The sequence below is a fragment of the Lissotriton vulgaris genome, unplaced genomic scaffold, assembly GCF_964263255.1.
Source record: "Lissotriton vulgaris unplaced genomic scaffold, aLisVul1.2 SCAFFOLD_214, whole genome shotgun sequence".
Taxonomy (NCBI): Eukaryota; Metazoa; Chordata; class Amphibia; order Caudata; family Salamandridae; genus Lissotriton; species Lissotriton vulgaris.
The window spans coordinates 523,543-549,658 of record NW_028243866.1 but is presented as its reverse complement, the minus strand read 5'-3'; positions in this window follow the sequence as shown (position 1 = coordinate 549,658).

Below are 26,116 nucleotides of genomic sequence, written 5' to 3'. Positions count from 1 at the left end.
ATGATATATATGTTGACTCAGTTGTCTATTTAGGAATCACAATTAATGCCCAGACACAGGAAATTATCAAAGATAATTTCTCACCATTATTGATGAAAATGAAACAGGATCTAAAGCGAATCGATACTCTTCATTTATCAATTATAGGCAGGGCCAATGTCATTAAAATGACAATGTTTCCAAAAATCTTATATAAATTTAGGTCTATCCCCTTTAAAATCGATGATATTTTGATTAGGGAAATGGAGGCAATTTTTATGAACTTTGTCTGGCAATATGGTAAGGTGAGAAGATCAATCAAATTTATGTCTCTAACCCAGGAACAGGGCGGATTGGGTATACCTAATCTAAAATTCTACCACTGGTCTTGTCTCCTTACAGATATGGCTATACTTTTCTTCCCTGCTAATATGATACACTGCCAATGCGGTATTCCATCCATATACAAGTTAGCATTAGGGAACAAAGCTTATGGGGTACTGTTAAGGAACTATGATAAACGTTTCTTTAAGTCCCCAGGGTATAAAATATTGGAAGATATCCGGGCGGTATGGTTGGCAATACACAAGAACCAGAGCATTCCGAAGTTTAACAAGCATACTCCACTTTGGAACTCAGGGCTATTCCCTCACTTATGTACAGATGGGTCCTGGAGACATTGGGAAAGACAGGGAATCACCACATTGGGCCAAGTGATGGTAAAGGATGCTCTAAGGCCCCTCGATCTCCTGACGTCGCGGTATGCACTTCAAGGCTCTCAAGAGTTTAAATACATACAATTGACCAACACAATTAAATCCAAGAGACCCATCATAGATATATCAAAAGAATGCACACTTTTAGATTATATGAAGGGAGGCGGGCGTCGTATAAGGAAAATGTATGCATTATTCTTGGGGACACTGTCAGATGACATGCTTAAGACAGAGGCTACCTGGGTTGGGAAACTGAGTGTCCCCGATATCGATCTAGACAGAGCCATTCTTATGGATAAAAGGTTTCTACGATCTTCAAACCTAAGAGCGCAGCATTTCAAAACTCTATTTAACTTATATCACACACCGGCAAAACTGTTTGACTGGGGAAAGAGAGCAGATAACAACTGCCCTAGATGTGGTAAGGGCCCTGCCGATCTGCCTCACATGTTTTGTGGCTGTGAGAAACTAGGGCCAATTAAAAACGAAATTGTAAAGTTTTTAGAGGGGCTGCTAGATGTCAGGATTGACCTATCCCCTACACTTTAAATAATTGGGGTTGACGCCAAATTGGGTTTGAGCACAGAGTCGGAGGCACTTGTTTTTATAGCAACAGCAGTCTTTAGAATATTAATCGCTGCTGCATGGAAGGACACCGAGGCTCCAACCTTTCAGATGTGGATTTGTAGGCTACTTGGGATCCATAACATAGAGTCAGAGCTGTATGCACTGAAGGGAGCGAAATCCAGGGATATGGGACTAAGGCTCTGGTCGCCCGTGGCATCATGGAGGCGGTCGAAAACTCTGTGCTTATAGCTTTTTAACATCCATATAGATACTTCCCTCTCGATCTTAACATATTTCCTGTATTTTTCCTTATATTAATGGTTTTAATCTGCTCGAACATCCTTATTATAAGTTGAAAATCTGTTATGCATATTTATATCTCTGTATGTATATTTATATGGTAATTGTTTTGTCAGCGCGTGTTTTCTCCTATGTATTTGATATGCTATTGTCATGAACTTTCAATAAAATAAAATAAAAAATAAAAAAGAGGAATGCTATAGTCTATGATTGATCATGTTTCATGACCTCCCATGTTAACCGTTATTTCATTATTTCCATTCTCTTTTCCCCTCTAGATATATATATCATATGACTATCGGACATTATATCTATTAGTAGATGGAAGAGGGGAATTACTCAGGTATTGAGGTATATATATAAAGAGTCATATGTAATAGGGAACTACACAGATGTTGGAGGTTTTTTCTGATACATTCTTTTTTAATTTCACTTAGGAGTCATCTTACACGGGCCCAAATAGGCACTCACACTACAGCGCAGTCTTCGTGGAACATTCTTGTTTTCTCTTTCCTTCCCCTCTTTCCCTTTGATCTGTGTTGGCTTTGACCATTATTGGGTTACCTTCGTGATTAGGGAGGTTGGAACCGAGCATTGTGGCCTCCTCTCGCTCCTGCGGAAAATACGGTGAGAATCTTACACCACATACCCACATATAGAAGGATAACCTATATCATGAACTTCTTGAACAACCATCTATATGCCCAATAGGGGTAAATGCTCCTGCTTTGCTGAAAATCTGCTTCCTACTGTGCACACAGTAACTAAATAAATCTACAAGTTAGAGCATGAGCTGTATATCCTACAGCTTAGTAGCAACAGAACATAGCCACTGCTCTGTGTTTCTTAGTATATTCAGTTGTTGGCACAATTTAAGCAAAAATAGGTGCAAGGGCCTGTTTTGAGCCTGCACTCCAAAACAGAACCTGCCCAAAATACAGCTGCTGCTGCTCATAGGTCAAAATCATCAGTACAAAGCACAGTGACATATTTCATAGCAACTTGAATGAGGAACACACATATCTCCATTCATGAGGTGGGATAGGCTCCTAAAAAGAGGAGCTTGACTTCTGAGAAATGAGACATGCAGGTAAATGAGGGAAATAATACATTGTTACCCCTAAGAGAAAATGCAAGGGAAATGTACAAAGGAGGATATTAGGAGCAGGAAAGAAGGAAGAATTGACAATATGAATGAACAAGGGAAGGAAGGAAATAAAAGCCAAATTGTATATAGGAACTGGAAAAGTACCATATGCATGATTTATTTACAGTTTAGAAAAGCATACAAACTGATAAACACTGATCTTTAAATGTTTTGAAAGTATTGATAAACCATACCAGAATTTACAAGAAATAGAAATTGAAAATTGGAAAGCCTATCTTGTAACTTAAGGGTAAACCACTGAATCAGCAATGAGCTTGCCAAACATCAGCTACCCTATTGAGTCACTTTGGTTAACTTGTCACTTATGTAAGTTCTTGTTGGACTTGGCCCTTTCTGCAGGGTCATCCCCAAACGTTTTGCCTTCAATCCTCCTATTTCTGCTGAATTTGTTTTTGCTGGCCTTAGTACCCTGCACACTTTACCACTGCTAACCAGTGCTAAAGTGATTGTGCTCTCTCCTTAAAACATGATAAGACTGGCTGATACCCAATTGACACATTTACTTGTAAATCCCTTATAAAGTGGCACTACCTGGGGCCAGGAGCTGGGCCTGCCTGCAGACTGATTGTTCCACCCACTAAAGTGGCATTCCAAACATGTTTAAGTCTTGCCATTTCAGTCTGTGTGTGTGCAGTTTTAAACTGCTCTTTCCACCTAGCAAAGTAAACCTTTTGCCAGTCCCAAATCTTCCTTTTTAATACATATAAGTCCCTGGTAGACCCCGGACAGCCCAAACGGCAGGGTGCAATGTATTAAAAGTGGGACATGTACTGTTAAGTTTTACATGTCTTGGTAGTGAAAAACTCTTAAATGTATTTATCACTAATGTGAGGCCTACCTTTCCCATAGGGTAACATTGGCATTACCTTATTACATTTTATGAGTGTAATTTCCAATTGGGAACAGGTAACCAATTCATGTGTGGTGTCTCTGGAACTGGAATTTAAAATCCTATCTAATGGTGAAATCTGATTTTAAATTACAATTTTCAAAATGTCACTTTTTAGAAAGTTGGCATTTTCTTGCTTTTGCCATTTGGTGCCTGCATCACTGGGTGGGTGGTCACATGATTGGGTGTTGATGACAGTTGGGCATTGTGTATTCCTTCTAAATAGCCACACACAATGGGGAGCTTATGAGTGACTGGGTGGCCCATCACTGGCAGGATGGGAGGGGGGATCTGGGCCCAGCCCCACTTATACTTGAATAGGCTGTGTCCTGTTTCTACACAAAGGGTTGCATACCTCCTGTAGTTAATCTGCAGCCAGGGCCAGGTAGGCAAGCCATCTGTTCACTTCAAAGGCATGTCCAATTCAAAAGCACAGCTGGGTGTATATATACTGGACTGCAGACACCACCACTTAAGTACACTTCTGGACCTGTGGGTATTTGGCCAGAAAGAAGGACTACTGTGCTGCTGAAAAAACTGTTACTCTGGTGGACTGCTGCTCTGAATGAACTGCTGCCCTGCTGTGCTGACCTGCTGCCTTCTGCCCTCATGTCTGGGTGAGAAGGACTGGACCTTGCATCTCAGAAACCCAGAACCCAGATTGACTCAACGGCTGGTTTGCTGGCTTCCTGATCTGAAGCCTTAGGAACATAAGATTCCTACCACATTGAACCCAGTGGCAGCTCCTCCTCTAAGGCAGAGGAGCGTCGCCCCACTGCGCACTGAGTGAGAAATTAAAAGCAAAAAAATAAAATTATAATAACTTAGCGTTATTATAATTTTATCTAAATGTACAGGTACCGTTGTTTGGGGGTGGGGCGGGGCATGGATGTTTGACCAGTCCTCTGGGGCCGGCCAAACATTCATGCGCACTTTCCATGACCTACACCCAAGCTGCATCGCAGCCTAGGTGGAGAACATGCCCAGGGTCACATTTCCTGTCTGAGCGCCGAACTACAACGCTCAAACAAATCACACGTTGCACTGCAGCATTGTGATTGGCTCAGGGGAGCCTGGGTGCTCACCAATCACAATACTGCATTGGCTATGGGGAGCCTAGGTGCTTCCTGCTTCCACAGAAACCAGGAAGAGGAGGGAGGAAAGATGGAGGCTGGCCGCAACCAGGTATGTGTTTTTTTAATGTATTTTTAATATGCTCCCTTTGCTCCCCCAACCCCACACCCATTCGGTAGCAGCCGCTACTGCTTGCACCTGTCCCTGGACACTGCCATCAGTGAGTATACCCTGCCAAATGGTGCCACCCCAGTCGTGGACCCTTGAAATGGACTTAAGGTGCTTTTACAGGTTCTGTGGATCTAGCAGAACCAACGCATCTCCTCTGCTACATGGCGCAACCCCGAATAAAACCAGCACAACTCCCCTTCTGCATGGATTGAATCCGTTGCAAAGACCCGCCCGCAATGCCTTCAGAACCACGACTGTGCGACGCATCCCTCATTGACAGCAGGCTTGACGACGATGACGGACTCTGCATCGCAGCCTCACAGATCTTCAGAAAGGATGCATCCCCCGACTGCACGCCGCATTCCAACTGCCAGAATTTGCATCGCAAGCCTCGTTGACGGGATCGCCGACAACAATGCAAGGCCTCGTATCGCAGCCTCGCTATGTCTCAGAACCAACACATCTTTATGAATGCACAATGCATCTTTGACGCAGATCTCCACAACGTTTACAATCCAGGATTTAATGTACTTTGTTCAGTGGGCCGAACTGGATCCCTGTAGCCGGCCTAGACTTCATTGTAGTTAGCCTGAACTTGTGACTTTGTCCCGCTCCAGTGCAACCAGATATCCACATTTGGTGCTTAGTGCTTTTTGGCGTTATTTTCACTAAAATCTTTAAAATTGCATATCTCCTGTTCTACTGACTGGATTTTTGTTGTTTTGGTCTTGTTCTAACTTGGTATGGGACTCCTTTTGTATATTTCTACTTTGGTACCGTTTGAAGTCTTGCCCAAATACTTTACACATTGCATTCAAGTTAAGCCTAATTGCTCTGTGCCAAGCTACCAGAGAGTTGAGCACAGGTTAATCTGGGGTTGGCTTGTGCTTTACCCTGACTTGGACTGTGGTTGCTGTTTGACCAGGGCTCACACACTAGTCAACCAGTAACCCAATTCTCATAGTTATATTTCCCTATTTTCATAAAACAGGCCAATTCTCCCCTCCCCCACAAAAAAGTAACACTCAGCTCATGCAAAATGAGGTGATAGAATGCTGTGCAGACCACCACTCTCCCTTCATATCCTTGCTAACAACATCCTTGAAGATTTCAAATCTAGATTTAGAGAGGATTGAAGCACAGAGACTGCCTTATTACATGCTGTTGAAAATGTAGCTCTCTGCTTCTTGGACTGTAGTAACTCCGGCCTTCATGTACTTCCAAACCATTTGATGGCCTTTGATAAAGTCACAATAGCTTACTGGTAATATCTTAAAAGAACAAATAGGAAGTGAGGGAACAGTTCTGAACTGGTTCACAACCTATCTGTTGGATAGGTCTAAAGCGGTTAAGTTAGGGAGTTCTATATTGAGCAAAGTCAGCCTACTGTAAGGAGTTCCCAGGGCTCAATTTTGTCTCCAACTCTGCTTAACCTCTATTTCAGACCATTTAAAGAGATTCTCAGACTCTCTAGTATATATTTTCAATAATATGCATGTACCCAGACCTATCTTAAGATTTCCTCTCTGCATGATAGCTACCTGCTCTCCAAAATACTGGCCAAATTGCACTAGGGGATGTCACTCGGAAAATATGTGGGACCCCCTGAAGAATTGATTAGGCAATTCCTAGGGCAGGGACTATGCAAGTCAAAGGTATATACCTAGGCAATCTAATGGTTACACATATGTCTTAGATCTTTATATTCTAGTGCTTATCATAAATGCAGAAAATAGAAACAACTGAAGCATAACAATAAAAACTAATTGTGTCAAGTTAAAAACACATTTTTATTCAAAATACAAACACAGTAAAAAATTACCTATCATTAAGCTAATGTCTATTTAGCATCTCATATACAAACATCAAATTTTCATTTCATTTCTTAAAAACAGTTCTAATTAAAATATAGTGATTCTTGTGGCAACAATAATAAACAGTTCACATTAATTACAACGTTTCCTGTGGCAAGGAAAATAGTCGTCTTCGACGCGCGTTTCGACGCAAAGTGTGTCTTCGTCAGGAAGGCAATATTTAAACCTAAAACATAATTATAAGAGTTATACTACAGTCCTTCTGATAAAGATTGACCAAATTGACCTTCACCCACTGAAAAAGATAAAAAAAAAGATAAAAAACAGGGGAGTGATAGAGTGATTTTTATAGAGATTTGTGATTTTAAAGTTAGATGATAGTCCAGGCAATATGGCTGAGATACCCGCCACCCCCTCTCAACACAATCCCCAAAGGAGGGAAACCGGAAACAGTTCTTGAAGTTTTTGGAAGAGGGAGGGAGTGACCCTCCCGGCCGTATTTATTAAAACAAAATTAAAACCTTAAATCAACATTTTCATATTATGTACAATTTCATTACCACATTGCGATGTTGGCTAACCTTAACAGATTCTCTAATACAGAGGTTCTCCTAGCCGAACTAACATCCTACAAACATTTACTTGAAATTATGAAATTGTACATCCTAACGTTTAAGGGCCAACGGCAAGGTCGTAACCGGTGTCAAGATCCCTAACCACAAATACCCCCCCCCACTTGTGAGGGGCGACAGCACTGAGGCGTACCTCAAGTGCAACTACCAATTTCCCTTTGACTTGACGGGGGCACCAATAAAACTCGACGCCACTTAAAGGTCGTTCGAGGACTCGTGTGAGGTATCTAGAAGGTAGCGTAGACCCCCCCCCCAAACCCCGCACAACTTACCACATCTGCCGTCACAGACGTCACTGGCCCCGGGAAATTCCCCAGGAGGGGGCTGTAACCCCTCCTACACAGGAAGGGGCCTTGACCGCCTTTTCTTTTCTTTCGGCGACCCATCCTTAGAAGGGACCGCCTCCCCGTTGAGGGGCCAATGGCCACCTCTCCCGAGCGCTCCCATCCGTGTTGGGTGACGCCCACTCATAGGGATCTTCCAATTAGTGCTCACCGATCATGACCTTACCGCCCGACCGAAATAAATACGACAATGCTAACTAAATGACTAAACTAAAAAGACAGTAGCAACTACACTTTTATTAAAAGCATGCTTACCAATAAACACTAAAGCAGAATTACTTTATTTGCGAAACGTAACACAAATCGACCATTCTTTATTACATACTCCAAATCATCACGATAATACCACAACCTGCAAACGAAAATCAGAGTTATCCATCAACTTTATTCAAAACCACTTGCTGTCCTCAGGGGCTGGTGGGTGGGTCAAAATTGGCTCTTCGTTCCGTCTCGAGCTCACGTGCAGCGAGGAGGTGCAGCTTCAGAGCACAGGAACAAGAGGATGCCTTCGGATCTTGCTTCCCCTTTTATCCGTCTTCAGGGCGGGCGTAAACCCGCCCCTGCCTGCCCCGAGGGCGTGGCCAGCCGTGTCAGTGTCTAGGCCAGCCCACTCTAGGGCGGGAAAAGGCGCGCCCCGGCTACGCCGCTTCGGGCATACCAGCCGAGACACGCCTCCCGCCCAAGATGGCTTCCCGGGGGGATCGTGGTACTCTGCCATACGTGCGGGGGGACCGAGTGGTCGCCCCTTTCCATATGGCTGAGATACCCGCCACCCCCTCTCAACACAATCCCCAAAGGAGGGAAACCGGAAACAGTTCTTGAAGTTTTTGGAAGAGGGAGGGAGTGACCCTCCCGGCCGTATTTATTAAAACAAAATTAAAACCTTAAATCAACATTTTCATATTATGTACAATTTCATTACCACATTGCGATGTTGGCTAACCTTAACAGATTCTCTAATACAGAGGTTCTCCTAGCCGAACTAACATCCTACAAACATTTACTTGAAATTATGAAATTGTACATCCTAACGTTTAAGGGCCAACGGCAAGGTCGTAACCGGTGTCAAGATCCCTAACCACAAATACCCCCCCCACTTGTGAGGGGCGACAGCACTGAGGCGTACCTCAAGTGCAACTACCAATTTCCCTTTCACTTGACGGGGGCACCAATAAAACTCGACGCCACTTAAAGGTCGTTCGAGGACTCGTGTGAGGTATCTAGAAGGTAGCGTAGACCCCCCCCCAAACCCCGCACAACTTACCACATCTGCCGTCGCAGACGTCACTGGCCCCGGGAAATTCCCCAGGAGGGGGCTGTAACCCCTCCTACACAGGAAGGGGCCTTGACCGCCTTTCCTTTTCTTTCGGCGACCCATCCTTAGAAGGGACCGCCTCCCCGTTGAGGGGCCAATGGCCACCTCTCCCGAGCGCTCCCATCCGTGTTGGGTGACGCCCACTCATAGGGATCTTCCAATTAGTGCTCACCGATCATGACCTTACCGCCACAGGCCGGATAGTTGACCGGCTATCCGGACCCCCCACAAAGCTCCTACCTAAAGGTCATGTTTTAACGTTTTTAACCATGCTACGAAGTCTCCTATGAGTAACTCATTCCCCACCCGAGACAAGTGCACACCATCCCCCAAATACATACTGTCATCATTAATACAGCCATGCGAAATAGAATGCAATGTCCTGGAACGGAACAACCCACTCACTTTGTTATTAAGCTTTCTCACAGAGTGATTCAAAGCAGGAACAGAAATAGCCCCTCGCCACACCTTTCGTGGGACCATATGTGACCACGCAATTGTACACCCCGGAACTCTCCTCGCCAACCAACTTACTGTGGAAAGCATTGCCTCCAGGAGAAGTCGTCTACCGGTGGTGACCAAATCATTGCCCCCTAGATGCACTATGACTATAGACGGCGGTGACCTCGTCCGCCCTAACAAACCCTCGAAAAATTCTTGAAACTGGTCAATACAGAGCCCGCCTCTTCCGTAGAAGGACACCCTGTACCCGTATTCCCCAGCTACGTGAATCATGTCACCTGCTTTGAATACGTCCGCGGCACGCCTCACGTATGAGTGGCCCACGACCCACACCTCCTTCTTCGCAGCCGGTGATGTCTGACCGCTGGCCCGGTGTTGGGTCGACTGCATAGTTCGCCCCGCCTCGTAGGCTTGCGCAACTGAAAACCAAACAAAGACAAGAAGCGTGAGTACATCATTACAGCTTCACAACATGTGCAACCGCACATACCTCTTATAACACTTGGAGGACCAACGCCCCACTCGTTTCACTTGTTCAACATTAAGACCCCTAGCTGTAGCTTCCGTAGCAGCCCCTATCCGAAAGGAATGGGTCCCAAACTCGCCCGGGTTCAAGCCCGCAGCGGCAATTGACATCGCAATCACCCGCTGAAACTGAAATTTCGTCAGTGGGGTGGCGTCCGCGTGTCTTAACAAGGTCCCCCCCCATGATGCCACCCTTCGTGCTAGGTAGTCTTCTAAACACTTTACCGGACACATGGAGGACCCGGGAATCCTGCGTATGAGCACGCAGTCACCCATCCCATCTTGATCGGTCTTGGACCTGGCAAAGGAGACAGTCATTGTCTCTCCTCTGATCTGAACGTGTTCCTGGCACAAACCCCCTGTCACATCCCGTTTGTTCCTTGCCACCAGTTCGCTTACCCGCATCGCTCCATGAAATGCCAGCGTAAAAGCGGCTCGGAACAACACCGTCTCAAACTGAGATGAACATGTGGCAGGGAGTGTGGCCAACAACTGGGCCAACCTATCCAAACCTATCGGGCGCCTCTCATCTACTCTGCGACCCTCAAGGCGTTGCCACCCACGCAGCGCTTTCTGTACAACGAAAGACGCTGTCGGGTCCTGGATACCATGAGCCCTGGCAACAAAGGAAATGGCAGCACGATGCCTCTGGGCCGTAGCCACCGATTTCCCAGCCCTACGTAAGGACATCAGAAAATTCACTACCCATTCCTCGTGGCCCCAAAGCCCCTCTCTATGAGTCCCCAAAAAGGCTAAATAGGACCGAAACGCCCCTTCATATGCCTTCCTTGTCCTTGGTGCTAGGCTCTCTCCCACGAGGTGACGAAGTTCGGGGCACCGAGAGACCAGAGAGCTTCGGGAAAGGGTGCCGGCTCTGGGTCCGCTGTGGGAAGGAAACCCGAGAAAGCCTGCATATGAAAACGAGACAGTGCATCAGCCGCCTGATTCATCACCCCCGGGACATGTTTTGCTCTGAATAGCACATTCAGTCGCATACTCAGTAAAACAATTTCTTTGAGCAGTCGTAAAAGCAGTTTACATCGTGCTGCCTGGCTATTGATGCACTCGACCACGGTCATATTGTCAGACCAAAATATCACAGAGTGATCTTTGAACCCTTCGGGCCAGGTTCTCAGGGCCACCAAAATGGGGAAAAGTTCCAGGAAAGCAATATTACTTGTCAGCCCATTGTCATGCCACCATGCCGGCCATCTTTGTGCCGACCATTTCGTGCCGAAGATGGCACCAAAACCTATGCTACCTGCCGAATCTGTCCATAGCCCCAGCTCTTCAGAGGACACGGCCGGTTTGTTCCAGACGACTCGACCATTAAAATCCGCCAGAAATGCTAACCAAATGCGCATGTCCTGGCGGACCTCAGCCGATAGTCTCGTGCGATGATGACCCTCCTTTAGGCCGACCATAGCTTGGGCAATAGAACGGGAAAAGGGGCGGGCCATCGGTATAACACTCAGGGCAAAATTCAACTGTCCCACCAACTGCTGTAATTGATGCAGCGTAACCTTAGATCCATTTATGCACATTTGCAGGGCTGCCCTGAACTTCCCCACCTTGTCAGCTGGTAAACGAAAACAACCCTCACTGGAGTCTAACTCGATCCCCAGAAACTTGAGGCAAGTCGCAGGACCCACCGTCTTACCTGGTGCCAATGGCACACCCAACTGCTTCATTAACTCACAAAATTCGGCCAAGGCCTGGCCACATTCGAGATCCCCGGCTGCCCCAAGGAACAGAAAGTCATCAAGGTAATGCATTACATGTTGGAAACCCGTCCTCTTTGTGAAGACCCATTGTAGAAAACTACTGAATTTCTCGAAATAGGCACAAGATATAGAGCACCCCATCGGCATACACCTATCCATGTAATAATGACCCTGAAACATGAAACCTAGGAGACGCTGGTCGTCTGGGTGTACCGGGAGCAGTCGGAACGCTGACTCGATATCTGACTTCGCCATCAGCGCCCCGGGCCCCAGGCGATTCAAAATGGCTACGGCCTCATCGAAATATGCGTACCGCACCGAACACACTTCTGGATCTATTGCATCGTTCACAGAAAGACCACGTGGAGCTGATAAATTATGAATCAGTCGGAACTCACCCGGGTCCTTCTTGGGGACCACCCCTAAAGGAGAACAAACAAAATTCTGCACCGGGGGTATACTAAACGGGCCGGCAACCCGACCTCGACTAACCTCTTTCCGGATCTTATCCTGTACCACGGTCGTATGCTGCAGGACCGAAAGTTGATTTTTACACTTCTCCACACCCTGAAAGTCCCCTACTGGGATGCGGAAACCATACGAAAACCCGTTCCGCAGCACCCCAGCAGAAGTACGATCCGGGTATTCACTGAGCCATGGAATCATCGCCAAGGTATCAATCGGGGTAGGTAAAGGCGCCCCTCGGACTATGTTAGACCTGTTTGGCGCCTCCTCTACCGCCGTTATCACCCGTTTTGGCTCTGCACGTGGACTCAGGATGGGACGACCCGCACCCACTACATTCGTGTTTAAATTTACACGATCCCTGGGGCCTAGTACATTTACCTCTGTTGAAATTCCAGCAGAACCCCCTTTTCCCTGTATTGCTGGCAGGTCTCGAGTAATCGTCGGTACCCGTACCTGATCGAAAGGGCGTCCCCGCATATTGGCGGGAGGATTCGCCAACATTACTTCCCACCAATGGCATTTTCAACATACCTGTCTCCTTCATTCTATCCCATGTCAAAGAATCGTAACAGTCCCAGGTTAAGCTTTTATTGTGCTCTTTAGCCTTTCTAAACAGATTATCGTAGCAGAACCAATGGTTACCCTGGTGTGACGTCGAGTACCCCATGATTCGCGACTGATAGGTCGGTAACTCGGAAAGCAATTCGGGCCTACGTTCCCCTAAGATCGACGTAAAAATCCCCCATGCTTTGCCCCAATTGCCAATACTCTCATTCACTTTAAAGGCGGCCATTTTTGCGCGCCAAACACTCGGATGCATGAGGTCTTTCTGGCCTTTAACATGCTCCACCTCATAATGATCAACAAGCAACGAGAAGATGTTCACATATTCCCCCGCCCAAATCTTCTCCTTAATCGCCAAAGGCACATGTTGACCCAACTGTTCTCTACGAGAGGGTGCTGACTCATCCCTCGCAATCGGCAATGGCCGCTTACCTGCACCGGACGCTGCCTCTGCGGTCGTACTCGTCCCTTGTGTCTTGTCAACTACTGCAGCCGGCGCGGACACCTTGGCTGCCTCCCGTTTCTCACGCAGTTGCTTCATCAGCGCCTGCGCGTCGACAGCCGTGGCGCCCTCACTACCTTCGCCCAACCACGCTGCAAGTTGTGCTGCCAGCTCGGGCGGCATATCTTGATTGGACACCGGGGTGACCACCACGGGAATCGGATTCCCCTCCACAGGTACTGGGGTTGGCGCCTCGAGCGGAGTCCGGGGAACCGGGACGTCTCCCCCAGCTGGTCCCTTCCTTGGCCTCTTGGCTCTCCCTCCTGGGGCTGCTCCAGCCGAAGGACGTTCCGGCCCCCCTTCCCCCTCTCTCACCGCCACCCGCTTCTTCAGCTCGGTCATCTCCTTCATGAGGACCCGAAGCATCTGCTCAGTAGTCATTCTCTTTCCGCCTTTCTTGGGCATTTCTCCGACAGAGTATCTGTAAGACAAAAGAAAGATTATAACGCTCAAAATTGGCTCTTCGTTCCGTCTCGAGCTCACGTGCAGCGAGGAGGTGCAGCTTCAGAGCACAGGAACAAGAGGATGCCTTCGGATCTTGCTTCCCCTTTTATCCGTCTTCAGGGCGGGCGTAAACCCGCCCCTGCCTGCCCCGAGGGCGTGGCCAGCCGCGTCAGTGTCTAGGCCAGCCCACTCAAGGGCGGGAAAAGGCGCGCCCCGGCTACGCCGCTTCGGGCATACCAGCCGAGACACGCCTCCCGCCCAAGATGGCTTCCCGGGGGGATCGTGGTACTCTGCCATACGTGCGGGGGGACCGAGTGGTCGCCCCTTTCCATAAATGCATTTTTAAGCTAAATGATAGTCCAGGCAATTAATGCATTCCAAAAAGATTTTGAATAACTCTTAATTATGCAAGGAAGAGAGTGACTAAAGTTATTTATCACATCACTCCCAATTAACCAATTGGTACTACATCCTTATTCTAAAATGTCTGTTATATTAAACTGTATACTTTTATTACACCAGATTCACTAAAACAAATGTCTTACTTGGTAAAAAAAGAAACCTTTATTGTCACACCAATGAATGATGGTCTAATGGAGCAAGATTCAAAGCTGTAGGGTTATAAGGTAATGTAAGAGAAGGGATTTAATACCAGAGTAGGCTCTGAATTGGCTTTTATTAACTTCATGGATTCTAATTTTACTTACTGTTAGAACTGGCTATTTCTGGTAGGCTAAGGCTGACGCCAAAGCCAGGCAGAAACCACCATTCTAGTCAGGGCAACAAAGTCACACGCCAAGATAACCTCTGCTCACCCCCTTGGTAGCTTGGCTCAAGCAGTAAGGCTAAACTCGGAGGCAATGTGTAAAGCATTTGCGCCAGCACACAACAGCAACAACATACTAGGCACACCACAAAAGAGACTCCACACAAGGTTAATATAAAAATAACTTTTGTATTGTAAAAACACATCAGATGAAATCACACATATACATGGTGCCAACTGGCACGGGCAATATTCACAGGGATTATGTACCCAAGACAGGGCCACATGGGCGCCTGTCAGAATCAGATATAGTACTTCTAGATAAAGTGTAGAATATAAAATCACTTCTAGAATAAAGAATAAATGTAACATAAAATAATAATCAAAAATAACAACCAGTAACCACTGGTAACAGGAACCAGGACCTTACTAGGACCACCTGTACTAGAAAAAGAAGAACCACCTAAGTATCACACAGCATTTAGGGGTCTAAGAAAGAATACCTTACTCATGATGCAATAAACCTACATTCAGAGGAGTAGAATAAATCAATAGCGCAAAAACTCACATTAGCAATAACTATTAAAGAGCATAGAAATCACATTGCGCCAACACTACATAAGCCACTACCTGTGGCAGTCCCTAGGCCAACTGGCCTTGTGGGGCAAAGATGCCCTGAGTCCAAAGTCAGGGTGCGCTGCCATGCAGCGCCAGTTTCAAAAGTACAAAAAGCCTAAACGTGGTAGCTGCCCACAAAGTGCTGGACAGCTGGGAAATAAAAACTGCGGCAGGACTCTCACTGGCCCTAGCAGTACATTGCGCCAAACTGAGCCACACAGGCTCGAAAACAAACGCTCTCTCTGGAGCCCTCTGGCTCCTCAGCAAGTTAACCTTCCTGAGCCTAGCAGGCTCTTAAACACATGAGGGGTCGTTGGAGTCCCTCATGGGGGACTCGAGTCAAGGGAAATGGCCCGAGCCTCAACAGGCTCTAAGTCACGTTGGGGCGGCCCACTGCCAACCGGGGCCGCCCTTGAAGCCCTTGTGGCTTCACACATCGAGCGCGAGCTCGCGCTACTGCGGGGGGGGGCGGACACCGACAATGTGTCCCGGCGCCCCTCCCCTGCTCTGCCCCACTCTGCCCGGCCCCAGCCCAGGTGGGCACTCGCATGTAAATATCCAAATACGGGCAACATCGCAGGGTAGGCACCGGCCAAGTCTCACGCATCGGGCGTGAGACGCTAAAAACGCCCCTAATACAGCAAAGAGCGCTCCCAAGGCGCTAGGGGCATAGACAAGCCCACAGGAATGACCCCTGCATCAAGAAGGGTCCCAGCATCACAGGTTAAGGTCTCCAGGGCAGAACAAAGTCCAGCAAAAGTCCTCAAAGATGCAGCCAGGCAGGGGGACAGCCAGGAAGAGTCCCCCAGCAGTCCATCAGATGTCCAGGAGCTGGGCAGGGCCCAGGGATTCCCCTGGGCCCCAGCAGCAGCATGCCCCTGGCAGATTCAAGTTAGAAACAAGAACCTTTTGGAAGGGGACACAGCCCCTTCTTATACAGTGAAAAGTCTTTGAAGCCTTTGAAGTCTCAGTGTGAGAACCAGCTGGACTGGTTTAGAGGGAATTCCCTTTCAGTATCAGGGACAGAGGTGACAGTCACCCAGCGGGAGGTGGAGCCAGCTTTGTAGTTAGGCAGGCACAGCCCTTCACTATCAGGTGCCATCTCCTCCCACTTCCCTGGCAGCAGATGCTGCCTTTCATCCATGGGCTGACTCAGACAACCTCCTGTGCTCTCCAGCCCCTGTCATCCTCAAACCAGACAGTCAATCCACAAGCAGGCCCAGGCACTCTGGGCCAGGCTCACCAGCCAATCACACGCTAGCACCAACTTACACAAATATGCCAACTTCCAAAAGTAGTACTTCTAGACTAGACACAGTCATGCCGCATACATCATTTTGCAGCATTCACTCTCACGAGTTCATACATACCAAACTCTCCCCTGCACTCCCCACACATCAGGAACTACCATGGGCATACATATTCCCCATTCATTCCTATGGGAGGGCAGGTCACTCACCACTCATTCACAGAGAGCTCAAGCACTTTACACTGTACCACAGTGAAAAAGTGCGCAGAGGCCTAAAATCACCAACACCAGGTTCCATGAACAGGCTAGGAAAAAGCAAAAAAAAGTCTAGGGGTGAACCTGCCCAATGGGCCGGGTCCAACACTTACTATATATTTATATTCAAAGTTTCATATCACTTGTGACTAAGGTACTCAATAATGATGAGCCTGGAAATTTCTTTAACGATAATGTCCAATTCTACAGGGAAACAGTTTAAAACAACATATTTTATATGTCTAAATTCAGTTTTCCCTCAAACACTATTCTATGCACTCCTCATATATTTTTACTACCTTAAAACTCTTTTTTCCTGCGTGGATTAGATGCTTCTTAAAATGATGTACACAGATATTCAATTGAAGTTCTTTAGATAGTCAGGGACTCTGATGGCAGTGCTGAAATGGGTAGAAAAATGTATACATTTCCCATATAATTCTTTATATAATAATTATATTGTTCTTCCATAACTTAAAGGATTAACCTCGTTATAAACCTATATCTACGTTTATTTTATACAGGAGTCTTGTATACATAGTTCCTGAACATCATTAATTAATACAAAGAATATTTTAAAGCGAATGGGTATTACTTAGCATAGATACGATCTAGTAACTTTTAAAGCGAATGGGTATTACTTCGCATAGATACAATCTAGCAACTTCACTTGTCTAAGGGCTTTAACTTCTAATCCATATTGATACGTACCATCTTCAGTACCAGCTCATAAATCATTATTTTAAAGCGAATGGGTATTACTTAGCAAAGATACGATCTAACGAGTTCACTTGTCTAACGGATGTAAACTCTTATTAATATTGTTTCACACCATCTTCAGTATCATTATTTTAACTAGGCTATTGGGGAATATGTCCTAACCTGAGCGTACTCACTCACTGTTTCTACTTTTATAACAATGTATCAATACCAATCACTATATATGTTTAGTAATCTTGTGGGGGACCCTATATTATACATGTGCACAGGACTTTAACATTATCTTTATAAGTTCTAATACCTAATGGGCATATACGGCATGGGGCGGCTTACCTAAGGATGAGCACTGTTTTCTTTTCGTCCCTGTTGGCGTAAAAACATCCTGACTCGCAGTACCAACCGCGGTCTTTAAACAACCGTTATTTATTCAGCTTTTGCCTGCGAAACCGTTGAGATGATGCGCTGTGATAGGTTCATCTTTACCTCGTGATTCAGACTCACGTCTCGTGTCATATAGGTTTGTTTACAAGTGTTCTAAATGGTTGCTATAGGCCACATGGGTGCCAATATTTCTTTTAATATGCTAAAAATCTCGTCTCCCTAACTTTGTTTGCCATAAGTTGGCAGGGTATGCTCAGACGTGAGTCCCTTGCTCACTTTGCCACTGGATTCAAGCAAGCCTGGCTGAAGACAGCTGTAATGCCAGAAACCGGTCCTAGGAAACTTGTTTCCGGTCCAGGGAAGGCATGGCTTGGCAGTTCGGGCTGGACTGTTCCCATGAGGCACAGGTAAAGACTGATTTGCATATGGCCATGTCTGAACTGGGGTGGCAGAGTGGGCTAAAGAACAGTGATGGATTAAACCCAGATCTGTTGACTGGGTGTGAGTGTTTGATTGGTTCAGATGCTCCGTCCATCACCACCCCCTTTTGTACCGCCTGTACCTAAATAAAGCAAATGTATTACAAAAGTCCGACATAATATTACAAACACACTTACCTGCTGAAGGATGCTGATCCATGAATGAGACAAAAAAAAGAGGATGAGCTGATAATGGTAAAAGGATTTAAGAAGTACGGGGCGGGTCCAATGCAGCAAATATACAATTAGTTTAAGTAAAAAAAGAACAAAAAGAAGTTGAAGGAACATATTGTGTGAGGGTGAGGGACGTGCCCCTCAGAAGGTAAGGACAGTGACGACAGGGGAGGGTAAAATGTCACTGTCAAGTGCATTCATACATGGTCACTCCCCAGGAATACATTGCAAAACAGGCTGCGTAGTCATGTAGAGTAGATGAAGAGAGCATCATGCATCTAACTATAAGATGCTGATAAACATGCCATCTATGGTAGACGTGTCGGGGAGGTAGGCATACAGAACACCCCTGGCAGGTTCAGGGCTGGATTAAGACCTTTAGAGATTCTAAGCACTTACAAGATTTTGATGCCCAATATATATGTAATTGACAATATAAACAATAATAAACCGTAAAATAAAATGTTATTTTTCTAATCAAAACTTACAGTAAGATGGAAATCAGTGTTTGTTTTTGTATACTTCCACTTTATTTATAGATTCCGCTGCACCACTTGCAGTTTTGCACCAAATGGTCCATAGTAAATCAAGCAATGGAAAATTTCTGTGGTACCTCCCTTCCCTTGATGCCCTAAGCACGTGTGTATTTTGCTTAGTGATTAATCCAGCCCTGAGTAGTTTATCCAAACAGATTAGCCCTTGAGATTTCCTAGATGCCACGGCATACTAGTGCACTTCTGTATAATCCCTTGACTCTCTGGGGGATATTTAGAAAGAACTGGCGGAGTGAGGCATTAGCCGTCATGTTCTAACGCCTCACTCCTCCACTTCAGAAACACAAGGCTGCTCCATATTTACACGGATATGGTGCAGCCTTGCATTTCCCCTACCATTGTGCAAGGGTGTCTGCGTGCAGGGGAAGATTGTTTATGTGTAGGAAGGTGTCCTTTCCTGCACATAAACAATCGTTAAATGCCGCTTTGTCACTTCTTTGTGTGCTGATTAATGCAGCACACATGGAAGTTACAAAATGTCTTCTTTTTTTTTAAGGATTGTTTATGTGCAGGAAGGGTCACCTTCCTGCACATAAACAATCCAATGCATTTTGCTTTTTCCATATGTGCTGCACAAGGCAGCACACATGAAAAAAGCAAAAAGGAGGGGAAATAAAGCATTTCTCCTCATGTTAAAGACCAGGTTTTCCCTGGTCTTAATGTTGGTGCTGCCTCCTATTTACACTGCTCCTGCAAATAGGGGACAGCATCAAAATGAATGGATGTTGCAGTGGAACGCCCACCGCAACACCCACTGCCCACCCCTTTCACGCTAAGCATAGCCTGAAAGGGGGCCTTATTTACAAGGCAGTGTTAAGAGGTACATCCTCCAAGGAAGAGATACACTTCCTGGATGTCACTCTATATGTTAAAGACAATACACTGCAAAGCAAAATCTATCGCAAGGAAACAGCTGCTAATTCTATTCTACGCGCTGACAGCTATCATCCTAAACATACCATCAGGAACATCCCGAAAGGGGAATTTATGAGGATACGCAGGAACTGCAGCGAGGATGATGTCTTTAAAGAAAAAGGGGAAGAAACGATAAATCGATTGAACCAAAGAGGCTACAAAGAGTCCTTTCTTCAACAATCAATGACCACAGTTGCAAAAACGGAACGGAAACAAATGTTCATACAAAAAGAAAAATCGAGGAGCCAAACATCCATAAGATTCATCACAGATTACAATACAGGACATCAACAAATAAGACAAACTCTCAAGAAACATTGGCCTCTTCTACAGCAAACACCGACTATAACTGATTACATCAAAACATATCCGGAAATGACCTTTAGGCGAGCACCTAACCTCAAAAGCATTCTTTGCAAATCTGAGTTTGTAGACAAAAGACACCAACCCTCTACTTTTCTAGACAGTTTGCCTGGATTTCATACATGCAAAAACTGTAACATCTGCAAATTGAGCATAAGTAAAACAACCAAAGTGTCCATGTCACAAGGAAAGGATTTCAAGATCAAAGAATGGATCGATTGTAATAGCAAATTTTGTATTTATATTATAATTTGCCCATGCAACCTTCCATATATCTGCAGCACCATCAGGCCTCTCAGGATCCGGATACAAGAACATTACCGCAATACACATAAGCACAAATCTGGACATCCGCTAACGGAACATTTCCATGATAAACACCCACACAAAAAAGACCTTTTTTTGGACTGGAACTGGTACTTCAAACAAAAAGAGGGGGCATTGGGAACAAAGACTACGCAGAAGAGAAAGCCTTTTCATCATGAAATACAAAACCATTGAACACGGCTTGAACAAAGATGCGGAAATGCATGTATGGCTAGGAAACGATTAATGCCCATGAACCTTTGCACCATATTTCTAGCCACCAATACACTTCCAAAGCAATCAAGTATGCCTCTACTTTGTAATCGCCAGGACTAATAGAATGTTTGAATAACGACCAGTGTCCTGCGTACTCCCTGACAAAAATACCAACAGATAACCTCCACACCATCTATGAACTGACCCCTGGTTTCTCCGGAGTTGGGAGCACACCGCTGACCTCTTCCGCCGTATCGCCCCACTGCATCATGGTCTGTGCAGTTCAAGTATTTTCAAGAACAGTTCAAAGTTCACATTTCCAAAGTATTTCACCTCAATCGGTGCAAGTAAGTACTTGTATTATGATCATCTCTAGACACGAGCCTAGCTCGTGTTTCGGGATTGATTCCCTCATCAGTAGATATAGTTCCGGGGTTGCAGAACTGGTCGCCAAACATCCGTCACGGGCCTCGTTGCCCCTCTGGCACGCAGGTGCATCTCCAACAAGCTCGTCAGCTTACATGGCTACTGGGAGCCAAGAAAAAGGGGATTCCAGAGTTGGGAGCACACCGCTGACCTCTTCCGCCGTATCGCCCCACTGCATCATGGTCTGTGCAGTTCAAGTATTTTCAAGAACAGTTCAAAGTTCAAATTTCCAAAGTATTTTACCTCAATCGGTGCAAGTAAGAACTTGTATTATGATCATCTCTAGACAGGAGCCTAGCTCGTGTTTCGGGATTGACCCCTGGTTACTATTATATACCTTTGTATATATGTTTATATGACCACACAAAAAGTGGAATCGAATGATGTTTATTTAACCTGCAAAACATTGTCGTTTTAGACATTTAACTCGGTTTTTCCCACCTGTGTGCATAGACTCTCCAACCCCTTCATTCTCCTTTTTCGAAAAATTAACCACATACCTGACCTGCATTAGATCCCCCCTGACTACTTGCCTTTGTCAGGCGAGCACCTTCCCAAATTGCTCTGATATGACCAACTCGTGGAGACTCCTTAAGTTTCCACTAAACAGTTACCTCTTTAGTTAACCCTCCCTTTCCCACCTCGGTTTTCCTTTAATATCAATTATAATATCAATCCTATATAAGCTACCCATTACCTAGATGCCTATCGACTGTCCTAAGATACTCCCGACCGTTTTTCCCGTGCTCATTCCACCCCCCCTTTTTTTTACATTGCACAGATCGAAACGTTATACATCCTCTACGCTAAGAACCGGAACCATAAAATTGTATTAATACCGGTAAGCCCACCCACAAGTTCCGTCTTTATTCGCCACAGAACCCCCTTCATCTCTCCTATTAACACCATCACCACCGATCACCTGTTACAACTTTTCAGATTTATCATGGCACAACTAGTTAACAGTCCGAGGGATCTCACTTTATTGCCTCTCCAGATATCTTTTTTGATTATAATTCACTGTGTAAGTACGTTTCACATTGAGCATGCCTTTCTTTCCTCTTCACTGGCAGCACTTTTATTTTCAAGTCCGTTTTCCATCACTCTGTGTTTTTAATTTGCTCTTTCCTCACAAGGACTAGGCAGTCACAATTCGAATATAAGAATCACTAATCCCTTTTCTTTAAAGTGCCCTTTACAAGCTATACACGATCAGATTATATACCTCACGGGGAGTGTAACAAGGATTAAACTTTTCTTTCTCTATTCTTTTCACACCGGATTATTTTTCGCACAGCTCTTGCGCTCACAATTTTAAACATATCATCCCATCGTACTAGTGACCCTTCACAAGGTTTTTCCTACTCACTATTAGAGTCCATTTTACTGTTCGTACAGTTTGAACCAACGAACTTGTTATCAAGCTTCTTACTATTATTCCTTTCTCCAGTTATTTGTATCAACCATCTTATTCCCTTACATCACTTGGTCTGTGCCGTTGATAACTATTGCTCCTCTTGAACCCCGCGATGACCGGACACCCGCCATATGTAACTATTACCAAAATGTTCTTTCTCAAAAAAATCTTCTTATATATATGTTTACATCGTATATTTAATCATGACATTCTATTGGGCACTACCTTTCTGAAATTTGTACACCAATGGGTCAATACTTATTTACAACTGATTCTTCATGAATGTCTAAATTCGTACTTTATCCTATTGATATTATTTGAATATGCACTCCTGACATGTTATCATTTTTATTTACCATGTATATTTATTACTGTATGCCTTTATGATCTGATTATTGTTTTATTGCTTTCTTTAATTCCTGTTGCTCGCCTGTCTGCCATAACCCCCATTTTTGGCTAAAATCAATGCCGCACGGTGTATATTATCATGACTCTTACTTTTCCAATGTACCTAATTGCTTGCCACTATTAATGTGCCGCTCAATGCCGAAATGTATATATAATCATGACTTTTTCCCCCCAATGTATCTCATTGTTTTCCATTTTCAATGTGCAAATTGTGCCTCCCGAACTATGTTAATTAAACCTTTGTACATATGTATATTTCGATATATTATCTCTGTCTTCACAACACCTAATACTATCCCCACTCTGACTATCTTCCTCCACCCTAACCACTCTGAACCTGCCCTTCCTAAATAATGTCCTCAACCCACCCCCAACCTTTTCCCCTCCCTCTTTTCTCTCCCCTCCTCTTTTTTTCTTTTCTCTCTTTGCTCTTCTTATTCCTTTTCTTTCTTCTCCTTCTTCTTCTTCCTTTTTTCTCTCTTCCTTTCCCTCTCCCTTCTTTTCTTCCTCGACTTTTCTCACTTCTTCCGTCCTTTTACACTGTTGCAAAACTTTTTCACTCTGTCACTAATTAACACAGCCCTGAAGAAGCCCCAGGCCTGCTGGCCATTTAGGGGTGAAACACGTGTTGGCTGTTCACTTGATGTGCCAATAAATACGCTTTGCACAAACTAACGCGATTGACTGGAATTACTCCAAAGAAATAATATTTAAATATTCAAGCCCCAGCACAACTCTTCTATTCTCTACTCAAGCAAGGGGGTGAGGGGTGTCCCCCTGCTGAGGGCGAAGCGTAAACAGATTGGAAGCTCATTAAACTGGCTAGTAAGGGTTTGTGATCTTGTTACCCCTTCAACCTGTGCAAGCGTTAAGACACATGAAGTGGCTTAACGCTGCCTTGTGAATAAGGCAAAGCCCCTATCTCCCTGGAAATGTCACAAAAAGTGACGTTCCCGTGGCGATAGAGGCTAGTACATAATATGTCCCTCTGCTCTGATCCTCAGGGTTAGCCAATGACTCTATGACACGCACCTGGAACGAACTAACACTGAATTGTTCCAGTTCATTCCTTCCCAACATTGCAGAATATGTCAATTCTTTGGGGGCTGATCCAGGCTACATTAGGAGCCACGGATCATAAGGGTGGTCATTCCTGCTAGTGGTACAGAATAGTAGTAACATACATGCCAACATTTTAGGACAGGGAAGTGGGAGGACTTTTAAACAGAATTAGGGAGAATATAATTTCTCCATTAACTTCTATTGAAGAAAATGTTACTTCAGACGGGAAACAGCACAAAGAAAGCCATTTTTGGCTCGAAAAATCGGGAGTCTCCAGTCTGAACCGAGTCTATTTTGGGCCATGGCAAAAATACTCTCAGAAAACCACTTCGAGGAGAGGAGTAAAAATGTACTATAATACCCAAATAAGTGTGTAGCTGTAAAAGATGCTGAAGACGAGTGAGCGTGGTTTATGCTATGCACGAAAACCACACTGGCTGGAACCGACGCAATAAAAGCCAAGAGCTCAATCATGTTGAGGAATTCTCATCTGCTCTCCCTGTCGCCCTAGGCGGGCGAAAATTGGATTTCTAAGAAAAAGAGGGCTACGCGCATCTGCAAAATGTGTGTCGTAATTAGTTTATATAATAGTTTCAATGCACGCGGATTTGACGGCTCGTGAGCATTCGTAATTTGCAACTGTACCCGTGACTCAGCCTAGCCTGGAGCGCGCGCTAATGTGGCGACTTCACGTCCTCCGTCGGCCCGCCCACCGCATGGAAGACCTTTCTGAACGCAGGGGATTAGCCAACTCGGCCAGCAGCAGATGCCATTCCGGGAACATGGCAAATGACCCCCATTCCTGGCAGCACAGTGACTCAGCTTTGCAGCGGTACCCCAAAGGGCCCAGGTTTCACCCAAGCGCGGTTTCCTGCGTCGTGGACCAGCTGGTCCAAATTAGGCCTAACGGGGTCTCGTTAACTCTGTGTACCTGCGCAGGCGCGGGGTCACCTGGGAACTGACCACAGGCTGAAGTGCCAAGCTCCTCCGGGACCCAGGTCAGCTGCTTGTGCCAGCCAGGTGGCGGTGCGCATTCCTTGAGCATTGCAGAAAGTAACCCTGTTAAAATAGTTTGCGTCGTGTAAACCCAGGCATATCCCGTAAATAGACGGCCAAGTGTTTCCCGTCAGACCTTCTCTGCACACCGGTTTGCCATGGTTCAACATATAACCCTTCCAGTCAACATCAGTCATTCTATGGTCAACATCATGCTAGACTATTCCAACAGCCCTCTGCAGCAGCTAGCACTGTCATGCTCTCAAGTTTAGTTCCTTATTTTATCCATAAATATTTCTCCTCCTTGGGATGTCAGTGAGAGGTTTAATAATCACAGCATTATTTACCCCATTACTTATTTTCTTCTCTGCTGCGCATTTAAAAAACAAATTGGATTACACCTTTAGAGCCTGGCTCAATGTGATATAGGGACTAGTGAGCTAACTGTGCAAGTGATCGTCTTATTCATGTGATAAGTGTCTATGACAAGTTTTATATAATAATTAAGGCTCAGGGGGTTCCTGGTTGCAAGTGTAGAAGACACTGAAAAAATATCCTATTCACAAGAATTGATTCAAATCTACTTGCCATGGAGTTGCTTCTATAAATTACATACATTAGATGTTTTGTAGGTATGGATAGAATCTTAATTCCTATGAAGCGACCATAAAAAAAAATACAGAAGAACTTTTCCTACATGAAGAAATGACTTCCACAACAGACAACACCCTAAGAAATATAGGGGAATAGCCATTCATTGTGTATGCTTCCACCTCATCGCATGAGTATCTTTGTAGGGTAGGAAAGAACTTCAAAACATATGCAATACCCACAAGCTTATCAATCAGTGAGTGCTCAACTACTTTTTGCAGGACAACAGACAAGAACTCCCCAGCCCTGTCCTTCGGTCAGAGACTTACTACAACTGACAGTCTGCAAAACTAACAGATCGACTGCAGAAGTAAATTCAATCTGTGGGTGGAAATGTCCGCTCATCTTGGTTCTGTGAATCAGTAGCATTTCTTCCTGCAGGTCAGTTTTTTGTGGACCTAACTGCAACTTACATGTGAGAAAACATTATAATTGGGCCCTAAGGGATTTGCCCAAGATCACACAATTTACTTCAATGAGAAGCTCAGATTAAATTTCACAA